Genomic DNA, 12,353 nt, shown 5'->3' with positions numbered 1-12,353 from the left:
CCCTCGCCATATAATAATCAAAACACAAAGCATACAGAATAAAGAAAGAATATTAAGAGCCGCAAAGGAAAAAGGCCAAGTTACTTATAAAGGTAAACCTATCAGACTTACACCTGACTTCTCTATGGAAACCATGAAAGCCAGAAGGTCCTGGATAGATGTACTGCAAAAACTAAGAGACCATGGATGCAAGCCCAGACTACTATACCCAGCCAAGCTTTCGTTCACTATAAATGGAGAAAACAAAATTTTCCAGGATAAAAACAAATTTAAACAATACGTAGCCACAAATCCAGCCTTACAGAAAATAATAGAAGGAAAATCACTAACCAAGGAGCCCAACAATGACCACAATAACTCAGACATCTAGAGACTCTTCACCAGCGCAATTCAAAGAAGGGAAACACACAAACTCTACTACAAAAGTGACCGGAGTTAACAACCACTGGTCATTAATATCACTTAATGTCAATGGACTCAACTCACCTATAAAAAGGCACAGGCTAAGAGATTGGATACGAAAACAGGATCCAACATTCTGCTGTTTACAAGAAATACACCTCAACCACAAAGACAGGCACCTACTCAGAGTAAAGGGCTGGGAAAAGGCTTATCAAGCAAATGGACCTAAGAAACAAGAAGGTGTGGCCATACTAATTTCTAACAAAGTTGACTTCAAACTTAAATCAATCAGAAGAGATGGACAGGGACATTTTATACTCATAACAGGAACAATTCATCAAGATGAAGTCTCAATCCTGAATATCTATGTCCCTAATATAAAAGCACCCACGTATGTAAAAGAAACATTACTAAAACTCAAGGCAGCCATCAAACCACACACACTAATAGTAGGAGACTTCAGCACTCCTCTCTCACCAATGGACAGGTCAATCAGACAGAAACCTAACAGAGAAATTAGAGAATTAATGGAGGTAATGAAGCAAATGGACTTAACAGACATCTATAGATTATTCCACCCAAAGAGGAAAGAATATACCTTCTTCTCTGCAGCTCATGGAACCTTCTCGAAAATTGACCACATACTCGGTAACAAAGCTAACTTACACAGTTACAAAAAAATATTAGTAACCACCTGTGTCTTATCAGATCACCATGGATTAAAGTTAGAATTCAACAACAATGATACCCCCAGAAAGCCTACAAACTCATGGAAACTGAACAGTCAACTACTGAACCATACCTGGATTAAGGAAGAAATAAAGAAAGAAATTAAAGTCTTCCTTGAATTCAATGAATATAAAGAAACAACATACTCGAACTTATGGGACACTATGAAAGCAGTCCTAAGAGGAAAGTTCATTGCACTAAGTGCCCACTTAAAGAAAACAGAGAAAGCACATATTGGAGACTTAACAGCCCACCTGAAAGCTCTTGAAAAAAAGAAGCAGACTCACCTAGGAGGAGTAGAAGACTGGAAATAATCAAACTGAGGGCTGAAATCAACAAAATAGAAACACAGAAAACAATCCAAAGAATCAATGAAACAAAAGCTGGTTCCTGGAGAAAATCAACAAGATTGATAAACCCCTATCCAAACTAATCAAACGGCAGAGAGAGAATATGCAAATTAATAAGATCAGAAATGAAAAGGGGGACATAACCACAGACACAGAGGAAATTCAGAGAATCATTAGATCTTACTACAAAAGCCTGTATACCACAAAACTGGAAAATGTAAAAGAAATGGACACTTTTTAGCTAAATACCATATACCAAAGTTAAACCAGGACCAGGTGAACAATCTAAACAGACCTGTTAGTCGCGAAGAATTAGAAGCTGTTATCAAAAACCTCCCTACCAAAAAAAGCCCAGGACCAGATGGTTTCAATGCAGAATTCTACCAGAACTTCCAAGAAGAGCTAATACCTATACTCCTTAATATATTCCACAATATAGAAACAGAAGAGTCATTACCAAATTCCTTTTATGAAGCTACAGTTACTCTGATACCAAAACCACACAAAGACTCAACCAGGAAAGAGAATTACAGGCCAATCTCACTCATGAACATCGACGCAAAAATCCTCAAAAAAATACTGGCAAACCGAATCCAAGAACACATCCAAAAAGTTATCCATTATGATCAAGTAGGCTTCATCCCAGAGATGCAGGGCTGGTTCAACATACGAAAATCTATCAATGTAATCCATAATATAAATAAACTGAAAGAAAAAAACCCATATGATCATTTCATTAGATGCTGAAAAAGCATTTGACAAAATTCAACATCCCTTTATGATAAAAGTATTGGAGAGATAAGGGATACAAGGGTCATACCTAAATATAATAAAAGCTATATACAGCAAGCCGACAGCTAACATCAAATTAAACGGAGAGAAACTCAAAGCCATCCCGCTAAACTCAGAAACACGACAAGGATGTCCACTCTCGCCATACCTCTTCAATATAGTGCTTGAAGTTCTAGCAATAGCAATAAGACAACATAATGGGATCAAGGGGATTCGAATGGGAAAGGAAGAAGTGAAACTTTCGTTATTTGCAGATGATATGATAGTGTACATAAGCGACCCCCAAAACTCCAACAAAGAACTTTTACAGCTGATAAACAGCTTTAGTAATGTGGCAGGATACAAGATCAACTCCAAAAAATCAGTCGCCCTCTTATACACAAAGGATATGGAAGCAGAGAGGGAAATCAGAGAAGCTTCACCTTTCACGATAGCCACAAATAGCATAAAATATCTTGGGGTAAATCTAACCAAGGAAGTGAAAGATCTATTTGACAAGAACTTTAAGGCATTGAAGAAAGAAATGGAAGAGGATACCAGAAAATGGAAGGACCTCCCTTGCTCTTGGACTGGGAGGGTCAACATCGTAAAAATGGCAATTCTACCAAAGGCAATTTATAGATTCAATGCAATCCCCATCAAGATCCCATCAAATTTCTTCACAGATCTTGAGAGGACAATAATCAACTTTATATGAAAAAACAAAAAACCCAGGATAGCCAAAACAATCCTATACAATAAAGGATCTTCTGGAGGCATTACCATCCCTGACTTCAAACTCTATTACAGAGCTACAGTAATGAAAACAGTGTGGTACTGGCATAAAAACAGAGAAGTCGACCAATGGAATCGTATAGAAGACCCAAATTTTAACCCACAAACCTATGATCACCTCATTTTCGATAAAGGAGCTAAAAGTATACAATGGAAGAAAGAAAGCATCTTCAACAAATGCTGCTGGCACAACTGGATGTCAACCTGTAGAAGAATGAAAATAGACCCATATCTATCACCATACACAAAACTCAAGTCCAAATGGATTAAAGACCTCAATATCAGCCCGAACACATTGAACCTGATAGAAGAGAAAGTGGGAAGTACCCTACAACAGATGGGCACAGGAGATCGCTTCCTAGGTATAACCCCAGCAGCACAGACATTAAGGGCAACATTGAATAAATGGGACCTACTAAAACTGAGAAGCTTCTGTAAAGCAAAGGACACTGTCACTAAGACAAAAAGGCAACCTACTGACTGGGAGAAGATCTTCACCAACCCTGCAACAGACCAAGGTCTGATCTCCAAAATATATAGAGAACTCAAGAAACTCGACTTTAAAATGCTAATTAACCCAATTAAAAAATGGGGCACTGAACTGAACAGAGAATTCTCAATAGAAGAAGTTCAAATGGCCAAAAGACACTTAAGATCATGCTCAACCTCCTTAGCAATCAGGGAAATGCAAATCAAAACAACTTTGAGATATCATCTTACACCTGTCAGAATGGCTAAAGTCAAAAACACTAAGGATAGCCTTTGCTGGAGAGGCTGTGGAGGAAGGGGTACCCTCATCCATTGCTGGTGGGAATGCAATCTTGTGCAACCACTGTGTAAATCAGTGTTTCGGTTTCTCAGGAAATTCGGGATCAACCTACCCCTGGACCCAGCAATACCATTCTTGGGAATATACCCAAGAGATGCCCTATCATATGACAAAACCATTTGTTCAACTATGTTCATAGCAGTATTATTTGTAATAGCCAGAACCTGGAAACAACCTAGATGCCCTTCAATGGAAGAATGGATGAAGAAAGTATGGAATATATACACATTAGAGTACTATGCTGCGGTAAAAAAACAATGACTTCTCGAATTTTGCATGCAAATGGATGGAAATAGAAAACACTATCATGAGTGATGTATTCCAGACCCAAAAAGATGAACATGGGATGTACTCACTCATAATTGGTTTCTAGCCATAAATAAGGATCACAGAGACTACAATTGGTGAACCTAAAGAAGCTAAATAAGAAGGTGAATTCATGGAAGAACATATAGTTATCCTCTTGGCTATGGGAAGTAGACAAAATTGTTGGGGAGAAAATTGTGATCTTGGGGGTGGAGTGGGATGGGGGTAAGGGGAGATGGGGAGAGAAAAGTGAGAAGGGGAGGAGGGGGGCAACTTGGGTAAGCAGGATGATTGGGATAAAGGAAGGTTGGATAGGGGAGCACGGAACCACAATTCTTAGTTAAGGGAGCCACCTTAGGGTTGGCAAGAGACTTGACCCTAGAGTGGCTCCCAGGAGCCCATGGTGATGTCCCCAGTTAGTTCCTTGGGCAGCTGAGGATAGGGAACCTGAAATGACCCTATCCTATAGCAATACTGACGAATATCTTGCATATCACCATAGAACCTTCATCTAGTGATGGATGGAGATAGAGACAGAGACCCACACTGGAGCACTGGACTGAGCTCTCAAGGTCCCAATGAGGAACGGAAAGAGGGAGAAGATGAGCAAGGAAGTCAGGACCACGAGGGGTGCACCCACCCACTGAGACAATGGGGCTGATCTATTGGGAGCTCACCAAGGCCAGCTGGACTGTGATTGAAAAAGCATGGGATAAAACCGGACTCTCTGAACATGGCGAACCATGAGGGCTGATGAGAAGCCAAGGACAATGGCACGGGGTTTTGATCCTACTTCATGTTCTGGCTTTGTGGGAGCCTAGCCAGTTTGGATGTTCACCTTCCTAGACATGGACGGAGGGAGGCGGACCTTGGACTTTCCACAGGTCAGGGAACCCTGACTGCTCTATGGACTGGAGAGGGAGGGGGAGAGGAGTTTGGGGGAGGGGGAGAAGGGTGGGAGGAGGGGGAGGGAAATGGGAGGTTGGGAGGGGGCGGATACTTTTTTTTCCTTTTCTCAAAAAAAAAAAAAATTAAATAAAAGTAAAAATAAAAAAAAAAGAAGACACCCGGACTCCTGTTAACTCAAACACAGGGACGTGAGTTCAGAAATAAATTTTGAGCCCTGACCAAAAATGTAGTCAGAGTAGCCGTGGGCGGTGATTGGCTGCTGTAGGCAAAACTGTCCAAACCATTTCTGTTTCAGCTCCATGCTTGCAACAAAACTTATGAGCACACCAGAAATCACAGACAAGTTTTTCAACAAAATAAGCAGACATTATTTTCTTGAAAAATAGACAAAACTCTACAATAGGACAATATTTTCAAACCAGAATTAACCATCATGAAGCATCCGACCCCTTTAAATGATACCATAGGTCATAAATATCATTTAAAGGGATGCACAAAAGACAAAACAAAACTGCACACAGAACAACACAGAGTCCTCCTGGCCCCTGGAGGCAAAACTGACCCCAAGAGTCTGGCTCTACGCTGGAATGCGGGTGCGCAGCCCATACAGAAGGGTCTGGTCCTGGGATCCAAATTAACCAGAGGGATCCATTTCTGTACAGATGGGCACTGGAACATCTTCTTGGATACCCCACCTGTGGTTATTTCGTGCACATCTTCTCAGACTGTCAACAGGCTCTCACAGATTCTGGGCCCATTTACAGAAGGATATCCAAAACAGAAAGACATGAAACAAAACATAGACACAGAAAACAGCTGAAGGCTCTATAGGACGGTGGTTCCTGTGGGCTTGGAAGATCCTGGTGAGCCCCCAAATGTTATGCCCAGATCATGGAGTCCCCAAAAACCAACTAGGAGACCGAGTCCTTTATGTAAAAGTAAAGAGTCTTTATTCTTATTCAAGTTTGAACTCAAATTCTTTGTGTGTCTAGTGTCTAGTGTATTAGAATAACCAGAGAGCCCCAAACACAGTTGGGGTGGGTTTTTTATAATAGCTGAGGTTGGGGTGAAGGATTTCTAAGGTTCAGGACCCCTTTACTGGCTGATATTTGTCTAGTCATGTCCTGGTGAAAAGCAGAACATGTGTGCTGGCAGGTGATCCTAATCCCCAATGGTTGGAATGTTAGGCATAGTGTTCAGATGGTCTGTTCCTGAGTGGTGCCTGGGTGGTCTCAGTTTGTGGACCTTCTTGGAACTAGATATTACCTTAGGGTAAACTACTGAGACTCAGGCCCCTATTGAGCTTGTTATGGCTGGGTCCTATAACAGACTGGTGTGAGTTGCCATGTAGGTGTTAGAAATTGAACCTGGGTCCTCTGGAAGAACAGCCAGTGTTCTTAACCACCAAACCATCTCTCCAGCCCCTTTCTTTCATGCCTTTAAAGTGTATTCATTTATTTCCTTATTCATTTGTGGGCATGCATATGGCATGGTGTGTGTGCAGAGGTCAGAAGACAACTTACAGGAGTCAGTTCTTTCCTTCCATCATGGAGGCCTTGTTGGTGGGAGGGCCCTTGTTCATTCCCGGCTGCTCAGCCCTGAAATAATCACACAGAAACTATATTATTTAAATCACTGCTTGGCCAATCACTTAAGCGTATTGCTAGCTAGCTCTTATGTTTTTGATTAGTCCATTTCTATTATTTTATTTTTTACCATGAAGTTCAAGGCCTACTGTCAAGGTTTTGGCTGGTGGCTTGTGTCTTTCTCCTCTGGCGGCTCCATGGCTTCTCTCTGACTCTGCCTACTCTCTCCCAGCATTCAGTTTAGTTTTCCCCACCTAGCTCTACTCTGCCCTATCACAGGCCAAGGAAGCTTCTTTATTTATTAACCAATAAAAGCAGCACATATACAGAAGGACTTCCCACACCATTTCCCCTTTTCTGTTTAAATGAAAAGGAAGGTTTTAACTTTAACATAGTAAAATTACATGTAACAAAACAGGTATTAAGCAAGAATTACAGTTACAATATTTATATATACTTTATCCTTTATCATAACTAAGGAAAACTATATCTATTCTTCAACTCCATCAAAGACTCCAGAAGGATATAATATTACCTAAGTAAACAGGAAGCAACTTCTTTGTAAGCAACTTTGTAAGCAATTTCCAAAACTCTAGAATTGACAGAGACATCTCACTGCTTGGAAAGTCATTCAAAGTTCTTCTGTAACATTGGAGCATCCGATCTTCAGCCCACAGGCACATAGTATCTAACAGACTTTTCCATGAAGCAGGAAATTTCAAAGACAGTTCCACCTGTATTGGCACTGAAGAACATGTCTCCCCTCTTTCGGCAGCCAGTAACCGCCTATAGATCTTCAGGAAGGGGTGAGGCCTCGTGAATCCCTCCCACTCCATGACAGGCCCAGTTTTGTGCAGGCCTTAGGCAGGTAATCATAGCTGCTGATTGTTCAAGAGTGCAGTAGCCATGTCATACCTGGAGGACAGAGTTCCACAACAGTCTGCACCTTTATCTGCCTCCTACAGTCTTCCTGCCCCTTCTTCATGAGCCTTGTAGGTGGTGATGTAAATATTCTGTTTGTGACTGAGCGTTCAACAGCCACATATGTAATCATTCTGACCAACTATGAGCAGTTGCAACTACCATATCCCCGTTGCAAAAAAGAAGCTTCTCTGGCCAGGGTGGAGAATAGCACTAATCTGTAGTGTTTGGTTTAATCTTAAGAAAAACCGCTCCTCCAACACAAATAACTCCAATTAGACCAGATTAGACCAAATTAAAATGCCCGCATTTAATAAATGCAGCAATCTCGGGTGGACTAAGACAGCATGGTGGGGAGAGCAGCCACGCAAACCCTGGTGACCAAGTGTTTCTTTTTCTGGCATGAGCCTAAATAGCCTTTGAGAGTGGTCCTGACATGGGGGCAGGGTCAGTGCTGGGCAGGCTGGGAATTAGAGTCTGGACCAGGGCAATTCCCAGGCCAGGGGCTGGGGTGACACTTCCAACTCAATATTACATTCCAGACTCTGTGGATAAAGGGGTGTTAGAGGGCTGGGGTCTTACTTTTGACCAAACATCCCAGAGTCCTTGAGTATAGGGGCATCGGCTCAAGTCTGGCTATTCCCTGCGGGCATGGAGCGATGTGGGAGAGGGGAGATCTGGGAGTTGGTGCTCACGCTCAGTGAGAAGTGTGGCTGGGAGGCACCCTGTTTGCTTCATACTGGAGTCCTTAGGCAGCTGCTGTTTGAGGGAGATGAGAAGGCAAGGAGAAAAAATACTGTTGTCACTGGTCTTATGCATTAACTGCCAGAAAGAACGGAACAGGGAGATGCCCTGGTTGTACAGGTGAGGCTCAGCTGTATCAGAGACAACCAGATTTTAGTTGGTGGGTGTCCTTGGTCTAGGAGAGTTGGTACCAATGGTGAAGTCCCAGGAGCTGTTGCAGGAATTATCTGGAGAGCACTTTGTGAGTTGGTTTTAGCCCAGGTAGCAGGAGTGACCTGTAAAATATGCTTAAAACTGGCTGGGGTTAGTGTAGCAGAACTTTTTCCTGGAACCTGTAAGAGAACTGGAACAGATCAAAAGGCTATTGCTTTAGGTTAAAAGGTAAAAGAAACTGGGAACTCTGGACCTCTGAAGACATTCCTGAAACCTGTTAGTCTGGACTATGTAGCCTGTGAGAGAGGCGCACCTGTCTGTGTCTTAGCAGGAAACTTTATTAAATGCCATGGATGAAGTAATAAGTTAACAGTACCTTAAGTTGTCAAATGCCATTAGACAGATCTGGAAGGGATAAATGAGCAAAAATGAAACAGCTTTTTAGCTATGCAGGCAATCCCAAATCCTCTCCTTAGTCCTTGGAGAACTCCAGTGTTCGAAGCAGTGCTTGCCATGAGCTGCCGAGTACAAGAGGCCAAAGATTTTGATGTGGTGGTGTGTGTGGGGGGGAGATTTAATCTATTTGGCCTGGCAGGATGAGGAGATCTATTCCCTTGGTGAAGAAGCATCCAGGAAGCTGAAGAGGTCAAAGGCCGCTTTTTGCTGCTAAAATACAGACAGGTATGCCTCTTTCACGGGCTTCATAGTCCAGCCTGCCAAGTGCTGACCCCTCCACCAGGGAGGGTCTGGACCACTCCCAAAGGCTATTTAGGCTCACACTGGAGACACGGGGTCTCCAGAGTGTGCATGGGCTCCTCTCCCGCCATGCTGTCTCAGTCCACCCTAGAGTGCTGCTTTTATTAAACGCTGGCATTTTAATTTGGTCTAATCCGGTCTAATTGGAGTTATTTGAGTTGGCAGAGCAGCTTTTCTTAAGATTAAACCAAACATGTAGGCATAAAAATAAAGATTTAGAAAGCAATTTGATGGGCACAGTAGCTTATGCCTTGTCCTGGTTAGTTTTATGTTAACTGAACGTAAGCTAGAGTTATTTGGGAAGAAGGGCTCTCAGTTGAGAAAATGCTCTCATCTGTATTGCCTATACAAGGCAAGTCTGTAGGGTATTTTTTTGCTTAATAATTGATGCAGAAGGGCTCAGTCTACTGTGGGTAGTGCTACCCTGAGCCAGTGGTCCTGCACTGTGTAAGAAAGCAGTGAAAGCCATGAAAATCAAGCTAGCTGTTATGCTCCATCCACGAAGCTCCACAAAACCAGCGAGGAGACCGAGTCCCATACGTAAAAGCAAAGAGCCTTTATTTTATGCAAGTTTGCAAACTTGGTCTCTCCGCATGTCCAAAGTATTGGAATAAACGGAGAGCTCTGAGCTCAGTTAGAGTTGGTTTTTATAGTAGTAAAAGTGGGGGTGAGGGGTTTCTGAGGTGATCCTATCTACAGTGGTTGGAACATTAGGCATTTCCTTTGGGTGGTCTGTTCTTGGATGGTGCTCAGGTAATCTCAGTTTGTGGTCCTTCCTGCAACCAGGTATTGCTTCAGGGTAAACTACTGAGATTCAGGCCTCCATTAAACTGCTGGACATCTGAGTCCTACTCTGGCAGGTGATAATGGTTGGAAGTAAAGAACTTCCTTTGGGTGGCTCCTGCACTAGTAAGCAGTGCTCTTCCATGGTTTATGCTTCAGTTCCTGCTTCTAGCTTCTAGCCATGACTTCCTTCAGTGATGAACTGTTATGTACAGGTATAATGTGACATAAACCCTTCTCTCCCCAAGTTGCCTTTGGTCATGGTATTTCATCACAGCAATAGAAATCTCAACTAAGATGCCTCCTAAGTATCTATGACCGCCATAGCTTCAGTGTTTTGATGGTTCACAGTACCAGTCAGAAAGGAGTTGGTTACCCCCATGACAGTCTTGACACGTCTTGCCTGCTCAGTCACTAATATCTTGTCTTAGTTGCTGTAAGAAAGCACAGGACCAAGGCGATTTACAGGGAGTGCAGGGGAGCACATTTTGCTTTCTAGTTCCAGAGGTTTAGAGTCCCGAGTGGCAAGAAAAGCATGGCAACATGTGGCAGACATGGTGGCTGGAGCAGGAAGCTGAGAGCTCACACCTTGTAAGCATAAGGCAGAGAACAAACTGCAAGCAGGGGAGGCTTTTAAAATCAGAAAGCCTTCCCCCAGTGATATACTTCCTCCCAGCAAGGGTGCAGCATCTAAACATCCCCAAACAACTGGGGATCAAGTGTTTAAATGCTAATATTATGAGAGACAGTTCTCATTCAAACCACCGCATACTCCAAGTACACAGGTGAGTGGGACTGTTGACAATTCTTCTTCATCACCCCACACAGCATTGCAGTCCTGTGAAGGTTACCCAGTTGGGAAGAAGCTTCCAGCTTAGTTCCTACCTGAACATCTTTTTCATTCAGTTTGGAACTGCAGAGCAGAGGATGGGGCTACCTACATTCAAGGTGACTCTTCAATTCTCAGCCAAACCTTTCTGGAAGCATTATAGACACACCCAGATGTGTGTTTCCATGGTAATTCTAAACCAAGGAGATAATTTAGGCTCACCACTAACTCAGATGCTCTGTGTGATGGTTAGTGTTCACTGACGACATCCAGACTCACCTAGGAGGTGGGCCTTGGGCATGCTTCTGGTCTGTTTCAGGGACAGCTCCCCAGGCTGCTAAGAAGAATGTGTGTTTTGCTGTGTATGCACAGAATGTTCTGCAAATGTCTGTTAGGCCCATGTGATCAATGGTGCCACTTAATTTCAACACTGGTAAGCATGCAATGTTAGGCCCATCCGTGGTGGCACACACCTTTAATTCCAGCACTCAGGAGGTAAAGGCTGCTACCCAAGAGCCATCTCACTCTCCCCTGAAATACTTCTACCTATTGTTTCACGCTAAGGTTGTGCCTGTGTTTCGTGGTGAGGACTTTCTTGGTGGCAACAAAGAGATGTTTCCAGATGTTTGCTCCAATTTACTAGCCTGTGCCTTTGAGGGCAAAATTGAGACCAATGACATTCGGAGTTATTATTAAAAGATATGTGTTAATTCCTGCCATTCTGATGTGTTTTTTCTGCTTTATCCCTTTCTTAAATATTATTCTAGCTTGTTTTATTTTTCCTGGGCACCGTGGACTGTTTCTTTCCTCTTCATTCTGAAGGGTGCCGTCAGGCATCTTCCATAGAGCTGGCTCGGTGCTCACACATTCCTTCAGTCTATTTTTACCCTGGAAAGTTTTTCACTTTTCTTCCATTATGACAGATAGATTTGCTGGGTGCAGTATTCTGGGTTGGCAGTTGTTATCTTTCACTACTTTAAATAGATTACTGCATACCCTCGGGCTTTTACTCTTTCAGCTGAATGGATAATGGTGTTGTTCTGACAGCCTGCCTTAAATGTAAATCGGTGTTTTCTTCTTTCAGCTCTCACACCCAGTTCTCTCCTCTCCTGCCTGTATTCCCACCTGTATTCCCACCTGTATTCCCACCTGTATTCCCTACCCACCCCCCACCCCGCCCACGGCCAACTCCAGCTTAACCCCTCCCATCTGCTTCCTATATGAATTCTGAACTCTGGCTCCTCAGCTGGGAGTTTTAGTTTCAGAATTAATCCCACTCTGACCCAGTAGGACTAAATTCTTTGTTTCTGGAAGTCGTGTCTCCACTCAGAACTTGGATTACTTGGAGGCTCGCCTTGAATTCTGCCAGGCTTTGCAGCAGTCTCTCGGTTCTGCACTGAGAAATGCTGGCCTGCTGTGCCCCAGCCTGCTGTGCAGAGGGCCTGCAGAGGGCGAGGGAGGCTGGAGACGTTGGCTCTTAAGACACCATT

Source organism: Microtus oregoni, unplaced genomic scaffold, assembly GCF_018167655.1.
Source record: "Microtus oregoni isolate MIOR12 unplaced genomic scaffold, Mior012 000034F_ref0000314, whole genome shotgun sequence".
In the NCBI taxonomy this organism is placed as follows: domain Eukaryota; kingdom Metazoa; phylum Chordata; class Mammalia; order Rodentia; family Cricetidae; genus Microtus; species Microtus oregoni.
This window is presented reverse-complemented; position numbering follows the sequence as displayed.